We start from the raw sequence: 15,019 nt of genomic DNA, 5'->3' as shown, positions 1-15,019 counted from the left end.
TACTATTGTAAGGAAAGAGAAGGGAGAAAAACACTTAGCAAGTTTGTAGATTGAATTGTACTGAACATATATCCTTTTTGTGAGAGTAATCTTTTAAAGGACTTGTAAGCAATCTGTTAGATTGCACATTCTGAAGAGAATTCAAACACTTGTTAATTAACTCAGTTGAATTAAAGGATTATTAGGCAGTGTATCAAGTTGATACCAAGATTGCCTAGTGGAAACCAAGAGTGGGTGAAACTCAAGAAGACCACATCAGGTGGATACTTGGAGCGTCTAGGGATACCAGAAGTGGTGAAGAATATTGCGCAACCAAGAGTGGGTGAAACTCAATTACTCAGGGTAACAAGGGTCATTCATTGACTAGGGATGCAAATAATGGTGAAAATACTCAGTTGTAATCTTGTTGAAGATTATAGTGGAACCCTCTAAGGTGCTAGAAGAGACTGGACGTAGCTTAGTGGAGTGAACCAATATAAAAACGTCTGTGTACTTATTGCTTTGTTCTCTTAAATGCTTCTCTTACAAAACCTGTTGTTACACTTACTCTTGATATAAACGCTTCAACTGTTAAACAATTCTTTACTAAAAAGGAAGTTTTATTAAAACATTGAAACAATAATATTTTAACAACTGAAAAACACTTGAAAATATTTTATTGTTTTCCAAAGTCGAGCATCTAACAATTTGCATAAAATCTTTTAATCCTCGACTAAAGTGCTATTACACTATTTGCAAAAAAGTTTCCATTAATATTATTCACCCTTCCTCATAAAAATATATGAATATATGAATATTTGCTCCAATAAATATTTCTCATAAAAATTTCCAACCCTTTTAGGTTAGTAAGTAAAATGGGCCTAGTTAGGTTGCATTATTTAGCATATTTTTTGGGCTGAGTATGTACATAAGCCCCTAACTCAAAAGTTTGATCAGCATATTAGGAATTCTTTTGTGTGACTATAAATTTCCCTTTGGCCGAGTTGTAGCGGTCTTTAAGATTTGTAGGTGGACTGGTCATTTGGTTGGGTTGTTTGAGGTCGTCTTCGACCCTGCAAGTGAATTAGGTGGAATCTATTTCTGGTTATTTTAGTTGTCTTTATCGTATGAGTATTGTTAGAGCGGTGCAACGGAATGGTTAACGCGTTCAACAAACCAACGAAATGTTCTAACCTTAAACTTTTTATTTTCTTTTTAATTGTAAGAGTTTATTGGTTTGTGATAGTGAATCGTTAATTCTCATTTGAAATTAACAATTGGATGTAGGATCCTTGTGATCTGAACTAGTATAAAATCACCTATGCAATTTTCTCTCTTCCTTACACTTTTATTTGTTTTAATTTATCATTAAGCTTGTCTAATAGAAACCCTAGTCTTGGTTTTGAAGTTTAACAAAATAGCATGAAACAAAGAAGTCTCAGTGTATGGAAAGCTAACTCCAAACTAGAAATACACTTAGCAAACCAAATAGGGTGAAAAACATCTAGGCTAAGGAAACAAACAATTTTAAGATAGAAAAGACTAAGTTAAAATAGGGTGAAAACATTTAGCAAACCAAATAGGGTGAAAAACATCTAGGCTAAAGAAACAGACAATCTTAAGATAGAATAAGTTAAGAAAAACCCAAACCTAAACTAGGAAACCAACCTTCAGTTAGACACTAGGATAGAAAACAATCATCTAACACTGAGGTAAAACATCCTAGAAAACTAACTCTAAGCTAAAAGAAATATGAGATTAGAAAACCATAGATTAGAATAGAAGAACACAAAGCCATGAGCCAAGAAAGGGAAATGAAACTACAACTGCTCAAGAGATAGAGTAGAAAGCAAAAGGTCTGAAACAATAGGATAAAACTCTAGTTAGAAATAGGATAAAACTTTAGCTAAAAAGAACATACCTAAAAGTTGTAGATGATCATCTAGGAAAAAGGATTAAATAACGAAAAACTAGACTAAGAAAACTTAAGACATCAACCGAAGACAAACAACTCAAGACTCTAGAAAACAAGAAAACAACTTAGGATAATGATCAGAAAAACCTTAAGATAAAAACAAAAGACTTAGAGCCTAAACCTCAAACATACACAACCTAAAACCAGAATCCCCAAACATAGAAAAAGTTAGGTAAACACTTAGGCCTTAGGAAATAGAAAAATGTCTAGGTTAAAACACCCAAACGCATGGCTAAACGTTGTTGTGTCTATAGCGTCTAAGAAAAATTGAGTTAAACACTCAATGCTTATATAATACCCTAGAATAATTATTCAGCTTCTCTCGAAAACAAATAAGTCAAGACAATGTCTCTAACAAAACATATTAAAAGACATAATTATCAAAAAGAAAGCTTAAGCAAGTTAAACGTTATTTGTTTAAAAAGAGACAAAAGCTAAAGAAGCGTTTACTTGACTAAACGATGCCATGAGCTCAACCAAAACATCGTCTAACGATGAAGTAACTATATACGCTTGGTATAGAGCGAGAACTTTTACTAGATTTGATTTTGAGTGTTGTTGTTGTTGTTGAGTGAAGCTTGTCATCCTTTGTGAAGATTCAAAGGAAGTGTTCATCTTTTTTGAAGCATTCGAATGAGGTGTTCATCCCTTGTGGCCTTCATGAGAAGTGAGTTTCATCTCTTGTGGTAAGAAGAGAGGTGTTCTAAACCTTAAACTTGTTTTTCTTTTTAATTGTAACAATTTGTTTGTTTTGTGATAGTGGAATGTTAATTTTCATTTGGATTAACAACTAGACCTAGGATCTTTGTGATCTGAACCAATATAAAATTCTCTATGCAATTTTCTCTCTTCCTTACATTTTTTATAATAGTTTTAAATTTATCACTAAGGAAATTGGATTATAAAAGAAAATTATTAAAGACACGATTTGCAATAAGAAACCAATTCACCCCCTCTTAGTTTGTTGTTCACGCTAACCATTCCATGGCACCAAAATACAAATAAGGAATAATAACAAACTAAGTAAAGATAAAATATCTATCTAAGATATCTAATGATCTAATATAATTAACACTCTCTCTCGAAATAGTGCATACAAATATAACCAATTCTCGACCCTCGTAAAGACTTAGTGAAAATATTTATTTCTATACTCGAGTGATACCAAATTGTTAATGATTTGCGAACACAACATAAAAGACGACATACCAACCCAGAATACTCCCATTGAGCAACAAATTCAGGAGGTTGCTCCATATACATTTCTTCTTATAAATCACCATTAAGGAGCACACTATTGACATCCAGTTGATAAAGAGGATTGTTGAAGAGCCATCATGACTATAAATAAACTAAGAGAAGACATCTTTTCCACTGGAGAGAAAAAGTATATATGGACGAGTCAAACCCACTGATAATTGAAGAGAGGTTAAAAGAGACAATAACAAAAGAAGTCATGGACAAATAAGAGAGAGAGAGAGAGAGAAAGAGAGAAACCCTAAAAATTCAAGATTCTTCAATCAATACATTGGGCACAAATCCTAAAACAAAAGAAAGAGGCGACCTTGGCGCTCTGAATCGCTACCAGAGATGAGATGGGACTTGTTGCCACGCACAACAAAAAAGGGAGTAGATCCACAACTTTGGTAGGCGTGTGAGAGCAAGTAAGAGCTCTGATGGAGGCATTGTTGATGACACGATGATTTCCTGGTCGAGACGATCAAAACCGTGTGGTCATTAGTCAAAACTATAACTTCGACGACAGTAGTGGCAAAGACTACAATTTTTTTTCCTAAAATAACCTAGCTTTGATACCATGTTCAATATAGTAAAAACTATGTACGAAATTAATCTCTCTTGTATTGAATATACATATAGGGTATTGTATTTATAGTAAAAGAAATATAGACTAAACTCAAGATACAAATAAAAAATAATAACAAACTGACAGAAGATAAAAAATAAAAATAAGATATTTAATAATCTAATATAGCTAACAGTTTTCCAGCAAACATCACCAATACCAACAACCTTTGAAACACGATTACCCTTCTTCAACACTCCAAAATCACCATATGTCTAAGATGTGAAGAACTTCTTCCTCAGTGTAACATTCAATGTAACACCACTATTAATAATCCACATGTTCTCATCAGATACAAGATTAATAGACTCAATCACGAAGAAAAACAATATCACTACCTATAATAGTAGTATTAACACGACCATCATCATCATCATTCTCTTTCTATTTGTCCTTTTTATCTATGTTCTCCTTTTTCCTTTTAAAATAGTATTTTTTTAATGTAATCATTTTTATTACAATAATGACACTTCATATTCTTGTATCTTGACTGGGACTAGCTCGTGTTATTCTCTCTACCACCCTTTGGTTCCTTTTCTTGACTCCTCCCCTTATTTTTTGTGAAAAACACATCAAAGTAAGATGAAAAACACATCAAACTAGGATGAAAAACCATGTGTTTTCCTTCTCAACTCTTCATTAAAAGTACTGCTCTTTGCCATCTAGAAAGAAACAATGCCCTTAGGGGCTAAGTTTGTAACTCAAGACTCTAGAAGGGTGCTTAGTAACCATAATCCCACAAATTCATCTTGATACCCATTCTTGACAAACTGATCTAAGAACCCGTGAAACTCATTTAAATAATCTAAAATGGAAGAACTCTCCGTATATCTTAAATTCATCAAGCAATTCAACAAACATAGTCTATTATTGCCCAACTTAGAAGCATTCAAAGACTCAATCTTCTCCTACAAAGTTCTAGCATGTATGTCTCATTAGCTATATGATTATAAACATATAATATTTTTAACATGGAAAAACCCTCTCAATGTGAGAAGTAAAAATCCACTCCCACAAGCAAGTAAATAAAACTTTACTCAGATCAAGTATAAGTGCTAGAGGATCAAATCAAAAACACAAATAAGTGTCTAAACTAGCCAATACATAAAAACAATAATGCTCAAATAAGAAAAATAAAGAAAGAGAACTAGAAATAGAGCAATAGTGCAGAACTAATTTCTCAAGCCTCAAACATCCAATTGACAATCCCAATGGTCAAAATAAAGAATCCTATGTCGCAAACCTGTTGTCCAAATTTCAACCCAATCCAACCGTGAACAAAATAGGAATCGAAATTTTACTAAGATGGCTTAGTAAATATGCCAACAAATTTTCTCTCTCTTTTCTCTCCCCAAAGGTTTGCAAAAATAAACCTATCTCTTGTGACCATCCCTTTCCACTTAGATTAAATAATGAGACAAAATGGACTTGACTATGTTTGACTTTTTAAACACACAATTGAGAACTCAACCCAACATTTCCAAACAAGCATATATTTTCATTTTATCCAATTACAATCATCAACCCAAAAACAACTTACCATGTCACTAAATTTATGCCTAACATGTAGGCAACAAACTTGAAAATGTGCAATGACAATTTTGTAATTAAATAGTCACCATTTATGTTTGACCTATAGGCATCATTACATTTGACACTTATAAGTCAGACATAAAATTACGTCTATTATGTATACATTAGATGGACGTAAATTTAGATATGATCTATAAGCGTCAAATGAAAAACCCTTTTTTAATGCATGTGTTTAAAAAATCTTGTGTGCTACATTTCTCCTCACTTTCTCCCATGCACGAATCTCACCCTTGATAAAGGTGAGCATTTAATGCATTTTAGGTCTTCCATTGATGATTGAAAGATATGTTTTTGGCCATTCTCGTGTGTGGTGCATTGGAAAACATCATTCTCATGTGGGGTGCATTGGGAAACATTTTTCCCTTTGAATATTTTCTACATTAAGTTTATGCTTTGGATATGAACATCTCTTACGTTTTCTTTCAATTTTTTCAATAGTTTCAAGAGTTCAAGTTAAGATCAAATAACTTTATGATAGCAAGTCCACCAAACATCTTTCCTAACCATTAAGTGGAGTTGTAATTTCAATCATAGGTACAAAAAATGTAATATCTTTTTCATAAGAATATATACTATAGTTAATTTTATTAACAACTAATGGGAATAATCTTCTTGTGATATTGTCTCAAGAGTGAAGACCATGTATGTTGCTTTGGATCATTCGTTTGCACTCTTAATAAAGGTAAATAGAAAATTGGTAATGTATTACTAGTACAAAAACAGCGTATAACGTTACGCATTCAACGTCCAACCACTAAATAACCAATGTTAAAAATGAGCGGTGGCATTTTTGTAAATAAATTCAATTATTAAATATCGTTTAGAATTGTAATTCGACGTAAAAGATATAAAACGTCGAATGACTTTTAAATTCGATGTCAAAAGGTTAGCAAATTCAATAAAAATTTGAGCGGGACATTGAAAATTCATTCACTTTATCTTAGCGTGTGATACCCTCTTCTCTTCTCAAACTTTTCTCGAACGAAGTTTGACGAGCATCACATGTAATCTTTCTTTCATTTGATACAAATGCATGTTAATTAATTACTTTATGTATGATTTTTGTTTGTTTTAACCAATTATTTTCGTGCTCTTGTCCTTCGTAGGCGCATTCTGCTTTCTCTCTCACTAGTGACGAAACTTTATTCCGACGAACCCACTTTTTGAAGGTTAGTTTTCGTTTTTGTTTTGAAGAACTTATTTGTTGTTTTTTTTGTTGAACTTGTTTGATGTTGTTGTTTGGTTGAACTTGTTTGTTGTTGTTGTTTGATTGAACTTGTTTGTTGTTGGTTATTATTGTTTGTTGTTGATACTACACTACACGTTCATAGTTCATGCTTTATAAAATACCAAAAACTGAAATTTGTTGTTTTTTCTGCTTTGCAGGTCTCGTAGAGTTGTAAAAAAGGATCACAATTAATTAAAAAAAACCAAAAAAAAAGTGGTTAACGTCGAATATTGACAAAATTCGATGTTAAGTTAACGTCGAATTTTTTAAATTCGAAGTCAAACTTACGTCTCCCACTATGACGTCGAACTCGAATGCGTAATGCGTATTTAAAAACTAAAAATATTCGACGTTGTACGCTGTTTTTGTACTAGTGTATATAAATGAATTAACTATGCTCAAAAAGTATATACTTTAACCAATGTCCTTAAATCTAATGTAACTTTCACACGTCTAGTATACCTATGCATGATTTTTGCATGGATAACTGAATTTCTCTCTAAATTTGATGCATAATTATAAAAAAAATAAAAAATTATAACATACATAAATATACACATATTGTATCATACGTAAATTTTCGTCTATTATTAGGCCAATAAACTATTACATCCAACCTATATTTAAGTTATATAAAAAAAAAACTAAAATAACAACCATAGAAAGCTTTCTTTTTATTATACATAGTATCAATCCCTAACACAATGTTACCTCGCTGTTAAAATATTCTCTCATAATATTTAAACCACTGAATATTTACTTTTTAAGTATACTAAACCACCACGTCTCACTTTCACTACATTCCAAAATATATTATAATCTACATACGATATTACCACTATATTATAATTTTCCAATCTACATACGATACGATATACCACTATATTAATTCCCCCCCCCCCCCCCCCCCCCCCCCCCCCCCCCCCCCCCCCCCCGCCCTCATTTTGTAACTACACAACATTCAAACACATTTATTATATTATATGAACTTATAATACATTACATTTTTAAACAAGCTTTCAAGTACTATAATCTCCACTAACCCACACTAATTTACTAATTTATTCTTAACTGATTTAAGAACTACTCCAAAATCTTTAGTAGCTAAGGTTGGCTTTTATATAATCCAAACTGACAATTTATCTCTAATAGATAAATTGATTTTTATGATATTTCCATCACCAATTTGTTTTACTCGCCTAAATTGTAATTTGTTATCCAAAGTCACCATACTACCCATGTTACCAAAAAAGATACTCTTTTAAAGACATTAATTAAAGTTCCCTCCAAAGAAATATACAAAAAGCTTTGCCCAATGACTAAAATCTGGCAGTAGCTATGCAACAAAATTCTTTTTCAAAAGAGGTGAAAAAGAAACTATTTCTCAACCTGCTAAAGACATCATGTTTGCCAATGAAACTGATGAACCAACTGAGGTAGCTACTCAGGAAATGGTAGCAGTATTTGAGAAAACAGTCAAGAGGAAGAAGTTGCCCCTTACCAGAAAAGCAAAGAAAATCAAATCATCCTCAACAACTGGAGTTCCTACAAAATCTAAAAGAAAATTGGTCCCACCTACAAGCTCAATGACCCTAACTATCCCATCTCCCTTAATGATCAAAGCACTATCACAAAACAGGCTTTCTAAATCTGTTATTTCGGAATTTTTAAGTCTATTTTACAACAGAGTTAGATTCGGTAAACTTAAATTTTAGAGGAAATCACCCAATAAACTTCTACTTATTTAGTTAAACTCTTTCTATCAAGATTGCACCTGATCTCATCTGTCCAAGAATAAGGGCATTAAATTTAAGAAAGAACAAGGCAAAAAGGCCACCACCTAGTAGACAAAGTACTTTCGTCCTTCATACAGAAATTGGTCCTCGATGTTCCATTCTGAGAAAGGATTTTTGCGGAAACTGACTCAGGAAGTTGCTTATGACACCTGGAATAAGATGTTGTGGAGACACAACGATAAAGCCTCTTCATCAAATAACAAAGAAACTCCAAGGGATCTATCTCCATTATTACTCATGCTCATACCTTCTCACCTGATGATGTGACAACCATGTTCCTCCAAGATCAAAACTTCAATGTAAGAGGATATTTGGAAACCATAAAAAAAGGGAGCTAGAGGATTCTACAGTGTCTGTGGAGATAATTACAAGAAACTGTCGGGGAAGAATGGCACTCCATTGTTTTTATCCAAAGCAATTCCTGCACACAGCTTGGAACAAATTGAAAGATTCAAGAGAAAGATGAAAGCTATCAATGAAAAATATGTTTCCTTCAGAGTCTATGTTCTTCATATTCTACCCCTACTTATCATCTTTTTCCTGATTGACAAAATGGGAGAAGTGGAAGTGAAACATTGAAGAAACATAAGCATAACAAGCACATATAAATCGGGGGGAGTAAAAAGGACTTAATAGAATACTATCTTAACAAATGGTAATTAACAAGTAGTATAAATAAGCAAAGGGAAAATGGTATAAATGTATATAATAACCAACAAGTAGTGTATCATTTATCTGTTGATGTATACTTGCTTATTCTTTGGTAAATTATTGCTTTACTCTGATAATTAAGTTTAACTCTGATATTGATACATGTTGAATCTTACAAGAAACATTTCAACAAGTGGTATCAATATAAGTTAATCAGTAAGTAATATCAAACTACAAATCAAATGATATTGTGATTAACAATAGAGTGAAAATTGATCATTAATTCTGCTGTCAACAAAAAGCAATAATTCTTTCAACATAAGCAAGATAGCCTGTTTCATATATAATTTGTCATAATAGAAAAGGGAGAGATTGTTAGCATTAGATGCTTCAAGATGCTGGAAACCCCATTAGACGAGCTTGAGAATGAATAAGTTTTGATGATAACAAAACATATAATGAACCAAGCAGGGATAAGACATTACACAAACGTTCTGGATAAGCTTTAGATTGATTAGAATTATATCTTAGATAAATCTCTGGACATAGGAAGAGTCAATCAAGGAATAGACTTCATTAGACATACACACATGACCATTAGACGACCCAGTAACTCGTGAATTGATTCCTTATGAATATGAATATGCATATGTTTTGTTCAACTAATGTGTTCAATGAGTTTAAGCCAAGCACATCAAAACAGAGAACAAGTTAATGCTTGAAGAAAGAAGCATACATACGATAAAGCAACGCTTAGAGAAGCTAAGTTAAAAGCACTGGTTAAACAAGTTAAAGGCTAGATCTAGACAACCAAGCCATCAGACAAATGAGGTTCTACACAAGTGTTAGACAATAAACACTACATGGTCAAAATACAAGGACTACATGACTCAACAATGCAAAGCAAAATGAATGTATCAGACAACCACGTTGACCAAACATGTCAACTTAAAGTGGTAAAGCATTGGACTTCTACAAAAAAGTAGACAAGTTAGGACATGCATTAGAACAAGCCAATATAATGCATTAGACAAGTTAATGTAGAAGCACACAAAAGATACTAGATAAGTATCTATCAGACAATGACAAAGTGATCAAGATCAATCGCAAATTGATCAATAAAATCTGAACGTTGAAATGGAATACACTCTAATTGATCATCAAGAACTTTCAAATGAAGAAATAAGAAGATATGTGAAGATACACAAAATATGCTAAATTAAATACACATCAACAATCAAAAGGCATATAACAACTATAAATACCAAGAGATGAAGAACAAGTTAAGAAAAAGAAAGAAAAAAAGGAGAAAGTGTCAAAGAGCTAAAGCATTGTCCAATATATTCTTGAAGAGAAAGAGAAAGAGAGAAAACATTGTGGGTTTATATTGTCATATCCAATTGTTAAAGATTGATATTGAGTTGATCGAAACCATTGTAACCATCCTGAGTGAGATCATTTTGATTATTATAATCGTGAGTTATTGATCTTAGGAGGAGATTGAGACATAATACCTAGAGAGGTGTTGAACTCCTAGTCCCATAGAAATTCAAACAAAACCTAATTTACCCCTTCTAATGTACAAAAGTGGTCAACCAGGAAATGTCCAAAAGTGTAGTGAATCAGTGTATGAAAATCTGAGATTATTCCTTAACACTGTGAAAAATGGATATCTATCTAAAAACAATTATAAAAGTTATTTTAATGCATGAAAATGGTATATAAACCATTGAGATGTGTATATGAATGACAATAAACCTAAACTAAACTAAAATAGTGGCTAAAATGATGGAAAGTGAAAACCAATAGTGTTTGCCAAAATGTCTAAGAAAATCTAACTATGTATAAGTGTTTGATGAAATGTTGTAAAGAAACTTATATGCTATTTTACAATGGAACTAATTCATATAGTCATCTAGAACTAAAAGTAACACGAAAATGAATTTAGAACGTACTAAAGACTTCAAAATATTGAAACACGAATCAAATGAAAAAGCTGTAAAATAGAAAATGTGAATACGTGACAGTTGTGGTGCAGGTATGATTTGAATGTGATTGAATAATTTGGAATTGGAACTAAGTGTGCGAATGAATGTTATATGGATTGAATTGAAGATAGAAATCAAAATTTTGAACAAACAATCATTAGAAAATGAAAATCCTAAACTAAGCAATCCTAGGTAAACAAAATGAACGAATTTAACAGAAATACCTGTCTAGGTTCTGGTTTCTTCAGTTTTTCAGTTTTTAATGAAAGATGATGAATTAGAAACATCAAAATGAAATGGATGTACTGAATAAGATGAATGGAAAATGATTGAAGCAATGAATCACAAAATCACAGATGAACACACAAATTAACTAAAAACAGAAATTCAAAGAGAAGAGATTATTTTTGGTCTTTTGAATTATGGTTGACATTGCAGTCACTTAATTCTCAATTGATGACATTGCAGTCACTTAATTCTCAATTGATGACATTGCATTCTCTAATTTCTAGAGTGAATCTACTAAAGAAATCAGTGTTGATTAAAGAACAAGAGCTATTTTCATAAATTTGAGTTTAAGCTTTGGTGAATTTGAAGAAACATATGAGAATAAGAGAAGAGATTAATTGAACAGTGGGAATTGCATAGACATGAAAATAAGAACTGAATTTGAATAAAGAAAACCAAATGTAGTTACTGGAAACTAAAACAGATTCAACTTCAAAGCTTCTCCATCACCATGCTCACTTTGTAGTATAGGCAAAGGAAGAAATCTAGAGAAAATCTTCTAGTCTAAGAAAGCTCTAAAGTGCAGAAATGTAAAAGTACGTTTCTGACAAGTGTAAGTAGCGTTGTCTAATCTAATTTTATCAATCCATCTCAACTTTTATCAATCCAACATGGCAGCTCATGCTTTAAATGGCAGTAGCAAGTCAGGTTTAGCATGGCATCTTTCGACTCTCATGGCAGCAACTATACTTCTTTTAAATTTTCAATTGAAGTGAACAATTCAAGAATAACACTAAATTAACACCAAAGACACTCTCACATCAGAAAACTACTTTTAAACTCTTTCTATTTACAATCTAAAATTTACACTATCAAAACTTACAATTTGAATACTATATAAACTTGATTGCTTCCTATGCTAAACTAATTGAATTTGTCTAACTAAAAAACTAATACTAAAATTATCATAAAAGAAACTAATCTTAGGCAAATTGATACAAGGTAACATTATTCTACTCTAAACTAAATCTTGTTAGCAACAAAGAAAAAATTGAAATTAAGAAAGTTTTGATGATGAAACTAACTTTGTGTTTGAAGATTAAAAGAATTTGTTGTTCGATTTGTTGATCAATTTAAAGGTTTTGTAATAAGTGTATAGTAGACTTAGCATAGAAAGATGCCCACTAGGTTAGAGAGCCCATCAAAGAAAAGCATTTTGTTTGTTTGTCCAAGATTACCAATAAAAGTAATCTGATAACATAAAATAGATAATCACTTACTGTACCAATAAATCAATGCACTCTACTACAAAATTTGCTATGATCATCCAAGCCTATAAGAGACACTTGTTACGATTAACCCCAGTGTTAATGTGTTATCATTAGTGGGTTAATGTCAAAACCCAACCAAAAGATAAGTGTTGCAATAAGAGAAAATATCTATAGAATCTTCTTAATTAGAGAAAATATCTATAGAATCTTTCTAATTAGAGAAAATATTTATAAGATATTCTAGATTATTTTTCAGTATATTGTTTCCTTATTTTCCTTTTTTCTAAGATTATATTGTTATAAATAGAGGTAAGGAGAATGTAATTGATATGAATGAAAATAATTAAGTCTCTCTCTTTTCCAAGTTGGTATCAGAGCTCCCAATCTTCGGAGCTCCATTTCCACTGCAACAGTACTCATCGCTGTCGCTGTCCAATATCCTATCATTTATGACTCTTGATATGAAAGCTTACAAGGAGGAACTCGAGCACTTGAAAAGAATGGTTGAATGAATGAGTAAGCTCTTTAGATCATGTACTTTGTCCATGAAAGGTAAGATTTGTCTCAATATTATTGGTTATGTGTCTCAGGGTATTTGGATTCTTAATTCAAGAACAATTGATCATATGACACCTTTTTGTGTGTCCTTCAACTCATATGGTAAAACAAATAGAGAAAAAGTTATTATAGTTGTGAATGGTCAAGGTATACTTATATGTCATTCTGGGACATATAATTTTGGACTCATCTATTGTATTAAAGGATGTTTTACATGTTCCACAATTAGCCAACAGTCTTATCTCTATGAAAAAATTCAAAGGATTTAAATTGTTCAGTAACATTTTTCTCAACTTATTGTGTTTTTCAGGACATTGCCACGGGGAAGACGATTTTAACTGTTAAGGAACAAAGTGGAATGTATCTGTGGGAGTCTAATGACCAAAACAAAACAAAAATCATGAGTCCACAAGTTACATTTGAGACGTGGTAAAATTCCCAAATGGTTTGTTAACTTTATTGACAATTGTACTATGTCATGTGGACATACCTTATGAAAAATAAATTAGAAGTTTTTCAAATCTTTGCTAATTTTTTTTCGTCTTGTCCAAAATCAATTTGGAAAAAATATCAAAAGAATCAGGTTTGATAATGGTATTGAATATGTGAATCATGAATTTTTCAATTTTTTCGCTTGGTTGATCCCAAAATCGAAGATGAAACGGATGATGATGATGATGGCCCATCATCAACATACCCCCGACTATTTTGCCCCACAGACTCCTCAAATGATGACAAGTTAACGATCAACATTATTATCTGTAAATTGAAAGAAGACGGGACAACACTCGATATGCAAAGGATAGAAGAAGGAAATGGTGAAAATGACGTTGAGGCTCACCACTATTTATAGCAAGGAGGGGGCCCTTAAGTGGACAGTTAAAAACCATTGGATGAAGTTGGATTTAATGAACCACGTCACGTGACACTTCATTTCCTAGAGTGCACGAATATCGAAACGCCTCATGCATTTATCTAAATGGTTATAACTTCTCTCCAACTATCATATCCCTTATGAAACGCAATGAACACCTCTAACCAAGCAGCAGAGCAGGTAAATATACTAAGGCACCCCAATAATGGCTGAGACAACCTACACCACAAACCCCTTCACTTGTCATGATAGACTCGGGCTTGGGGGACCTGTGTACCATATGATTGCATGGTCATACATGGACCAAGCAACTAAGGAGAGGGTGTTACTCCCTCCACCACCACCTTATACTTGCTCCACCTCCCCACATTATTTTAAATACAATTATATCCTTAAGTTAAAAAGATTTTTACTTTTACCCTATTTTAAATAATTTGAAACCCTAATTTTACTTTCCCAGCACCCACCCACGGAACTCTCTTCCCCTTTCCTCATTTTCGTTTCACCTCCCGCACTTTCATTCCTTTTTCTTTCCAGTTTTTTTTTGGTTTGAAAGCTTCTATTGCCGCCGTGGTGTGAAGGAGTGTCGTCGCCGTGGTGTGGAGGAACATCGAGGAACGTCCAGAGCATCAACCCGCATGAGGAAGTATACATCAACGGAGATGTCACCTAATAAAACAAACTCTAAAACAAAAAATGTAACCTTTAAACGGGAGGTGACATCTTCAACGGATGTCAACATCCGTTTAAGGTAAAACGGATGTCGACATTCGTTTTTCCTTAAACGGATGTTGACATCAGTTGAAGGATGTCACCTTCGTTTAAAGGTTACGTTTTTTATTTTAGGGTTTTATTTCAAGGTTTATTCGAATACGAGGAAGCACTCCACGCACTGCACCACTCCACGTACTGCACCACGAGAGGGAGACTGCTTGATAATTCTTTCCACCACCACCAACCTTTGCAACTTGTAGTATCTCACAACGACGAAAGAAAGAGAAGAAGAAATATAAT

This window comes from Vigna angularis, chromosome 7 (assembly GCF_016808095.1).
Source record: "Vigna angularis cultivar LongXiaoDou No.4 chromosome 7, ASM1680809v1, whole genome shotgun sequence".
Lineage (NCBI taxonomy): Eukaryota > Viridiplantae > Streptophyta > Magnoliopsida > Fabales > Fabaceae > Vigna > Vigna angularis.
The sequence above is the reverse complement of the archived record's forward strand: the minus strand, read 5'-3'. Positions refer to the sequence as shown.